Source organism: Propithecus coquereli, unplaced genomic scaffold (assembly GCF_000956105.1).
Source record: "Propithecus coquereli isolate 6110/MARCELLA unplaced genomic scaffold, Pcoq_1.0 Scaffold19, whole genome shotgun sequence".
Classification (NCBI taxonomy): Eukaryota; Metazoa; Chordata; class Mammalia; order Primates; family Indriidae; genus Propithecus; species Propithecus coquereli.
Genome location: NW_012143856.1, coordinates 11856555 through 11860880, shown reverse-complemented (window position 1 = coordinate 11860880; position 4326 = coordinate 11856555).

The window sequence follows — 4326 nt, the reverse complement described above, 5'->3', positions numbered from 1 at the left end:
TAGAGATGTTGAGCATTTTTTCATATGTTTTTTGACCATTATTCTGTCTTCTTTTGAAAAGTTTCTGTTCATATCCTTTGCCCACTTTTTGATAAGGTCTTAATGAAAGTCTTCAACAGTTACAACTTTGTGAAGAAAGTGCATCTTGTTTTCTTTTAACTGTGTGTATACAGTTTGTATAGAATGAAAATATAACCAATGTCAATTTCAGTATTGATGCTTCCACATCATTAATGTCCTACCCTTTCCTTTGTTACTGCCTTTAACTATAAAATAACACTGTGAGACAAATACCCCTCGTCCAATCTTCCTATTAAACGGCATGCCATTAAAAGTGAAAAGAAATGCTATATTTATCTTGATATATATTAAAAAATAATGAAGAGGATAATCATCAAGGCTGCATTGTAATTTCACAGCACTGCTGTCAGTTCCAAACTGCTCAATCCACACTCTTTTAGTTCTTAATGCCAGAAAAAAAATGCTGTGACTTCAATACAGTCATGTAATTAATTTCTCTCTGTTACTACTTTCAGTGTTATGATGGTGGTCAGGCTCAGTGATGGGAAATTCAAGTTTGAAAAAATAGAAAACTATGAAAGCTGGTGAGTTCACTTTTTTCTATATAGATCTTTAGTCTTTTAGTACTGAGTAGCAAGGATAATGAAATGCTACAGATTTCAAAATATTTAAGTTGTGGTTAGTTAGATTTTTACCAGTGGCAATATTGACAGAATGGTTTTGCATTTACTGTCTCTTAACTACAAAAGCTGCTTGGTGACATGATAAATACTGATGGGCAATAATGGAGCCATGAGATGCTACTTCTCTATTTTTTCAGACAGATTTTTTTTTTTCTATTACCAGGGACTCTTATTACATATGAAACACAAGATTGTCTTTTCTTTTTCTGTCCATTTCAAGATAACCACACACTGGGAGGGTTGACTTTTAGAAATATTAATTATAAGTGAATGGGCTACAAGATTTATAAAGCACTCTGATAATGATTTAAAATAATTGCCCAACGTAAAGTCCTATGACCTCTAACATAATAAAGAGTCCTTATAGCTGCAGTTGTCAAACTTTTGATGCAACAAGAATTTTGTATAATAGTCATGAAGTCTTAATCAGGTAGTTAGCTAGTAAGAATATAGAAGTAAATACTTGAACAGAAATAAGTGTGATGGTTTATATTGAAGAATCCATATAAAGAAGATCCAGAAAGTAATTTAAAATAATTGAAATTTATAAAAGTAATATTAAGTATAGATGAGTGGTATAGTATCATTTTCTTCTATTATTTTTATTGTTATCTAGCCAAGTAAAGTCCAATTTACCTTCTATTTATGTACTTAGTTTCTATAAATTATCAATATGATTTAAAAACTTAGTTTCCTAACAAAGTATTATCACTGGGATATTTGTATTTTATCTCCTGATTAGCTTAAGCATTAGATGGGAAGTATCTTGAGGACAGTCCATGTTTTAATCACCTTTGTATCTCCAACTAATATAACACACTTTGTAAGTTATTGACAAATAACTGTTTCTTGTACAAAAGAAATAATAATAATGAAATTAACTTTTCATTAATTGTTTTTCTTTGTTTTCAGTGAATAGTGTCATATTACAGTGTTTATGACTATTTATCACTATTCAATTATTTCTAATGCTGTAATCTCTCATGTATTAATATTTTAGCACCAGAGACATTTTAGAATCATAAAAACTTTAAAGTGTGTCTCCTTCCTCTCTAAGTGTCTCATATTCTTCATTATTGTCTGTTTTGAAACCCTTAACTAATTCAGTTTTTTTTTCAAAAAAATAGCTTTAAATCCTTACAAACCTAAAACTGACAATTGACCAAAAAATTATACAACAATATTTTCAGGCATGTTATTCTAAGTTTTTAAATATTTTTGTCTTAGTTGTTAGGCCATATCATTCTTTTGAGGCTTCAATGGATATTAGACACTCTCTGAAAGGGAATGAATATTTGAAATACATATATTCTTCAATAGTACTGCTGGTGAGAATGGCCAATGAACACGTTCTACTTTTCAATACTCAATGGAAAAGAAGTGCAGCCAGCAAGGGAAGAGGACACCAGAGTTTTCAAATATTTCACTGCCTACTTTTCTGCTTTGCTTATGATTGCATATTAGGTATGTTATTGCACATTAGGTTATTGATGGGTAAAGTTAGGGATAATAAGAGAAGTCTAAAAATAAGAGAAAAAAAAAAGAAGAAGGAAATAGAAAATATCTATGCAATATATTGCAAAAAACTTAAAGAGAATAGAGGAAACAGCAGTATGATTTGATATAACCAGTTAGCTGATTAACAGAAACTATGGGAAACTAAACATGACTCCGAGTCTTCATGAAAAAAATTCTTAATACAGAGAGCATCTGGTATTATTAGAGGTTATATTGGTTCTGGCTTTTTCTTTTTTAATCTTAGTTTGGAAAAGGAAAACCATCTTCCCCTTCAGCTTATGCTCTGTGTCCTATCTATAAACAATTGACAATTAACACTTTCTAACTTATAAGATTAGGTATCATGACTGTGGTACCTGAAGGAAAATATTTCAAGAATTTTTCGACCATTGTCACTGAACAATTCCTCCTCAGAGGTTTAAAATGTAAAATTAATTTACATGATATTTCAAAAATTAAAATTCTCTAATATTATATAATATTATCATGAATGATGTTCTTGTCTAATGTCACACCACATATGACATTTTGTTCCTGAATAAGCCCATGAAGGTATGATTTTGAACATTTCTGAAATAATCTGCTTGATTTTCTAAAAAAGCAGACTAGCTCTTCCTTGATAGAAAGATAGAAAGGAGATTAAATTGTAGCAGGTATGGTGAAGCCCGGGAATCAAAGGTGTTAAAGGGAGAGAATAAGATTTTATTATCAGCTACATATGAAAACCCCAGAGTAACCTCAAAGATGCAGTAGAAATTATTTGAGACTTGAATTAGTCACAAAATTGACCCAGTTTTCTCAGAATCTTTTTTGACACAGGATTCGTTCTTTCAACAAATATCTATCGAGTGAGCATTGTTGGGCAGGGACTATAATAGACACTGAAAATAAAATGAGTTAAAACAGACATGGCACCTGCTCTAGGGGAATTAACTACTTAGTTGGGGAGAAAGATATCAAATTACCATATACATGATTTTGTAATTACATATTAAGCTAAGTGATTCAAAGTAAAGGAATATGATTTCCTAAAGATATATAAGAAAAGATTCTATACTAGATAGTAGGGCCTCTTGAGGAAGTAATGCTTAAGCCAAATGAAGTATGAAATAGGTAGAAGTGGATGTTTAATAGATGAAGGTGGCATGGAAAATGTACATGCAAATGGTTTATAATGGGAGTATAAAAACCCTGCATGTATATGGGAACTTGATTTATAAATATATTTATAATATATTTATAAATGGTAAAGAGAGTGTTGCTAGAGTCAGAATGTAAACTATGATCCACAGACCAAACTCAGCCTTCCATCTCATTTGGCATATGCATTTTATTGAAGTGCAGCCAATTCCTTTCATTTACTTATTGTTTATGGCTGCTTTGGTGCTACCACAACAGAGTTGAATAGCAGTGACAAAAACCATTTATCCCAAAAGCTTAAAATATTTCATTTCTGGCACTTTATAGGAAAAGTTTGCTGACTCAAAGAAACTGGCTCACCATTCGTATAAAGGTAATGTGCAGATGTTGATGGTACAATTAGTAATCTAATGGGAAAAATATAGAATATTTTTGTGTCTTGGGTGTGAATAAGGACCTTTTTAACAACTTCAGAAATTACAAACCAAAAGTAAGTTTGATGTTTGACTCTATCACAATTACAGATTTATATCCAACAAAGTAATCCTCAAAGAAGTTATCAAATGGATGACTCACTGGAGAAGATGTTAAAATCTCTGCAACCAACAAGAGATTATTCATAGACTATACAAGGAACTCCTTCAGGAAAAACACCAATCCTCAGTACAAAATTGAGCAAAACAAATGACTGGGCAATTCGCAGAAAAGGAAGCCTGCCTAGGCAAAAAGCATATGAGGATATACTTAACAAAGTAGAAATAAGAGCGATACAGTGAAAATAAAAACTCATGTTGACAAAAATTAGAAAATAGTATAATAGTAATTATTTGCAAAGTTGTAGAGAGGCAGGGATGTATACAGAGTGTTGTTGAGTGGTGATGCTATTCAGAAAAGCAATCTGGAAATACTTATTTAACTGAAGTTAAATATACATGCTCTCTAATGCCACAGACCTACTTGGAGC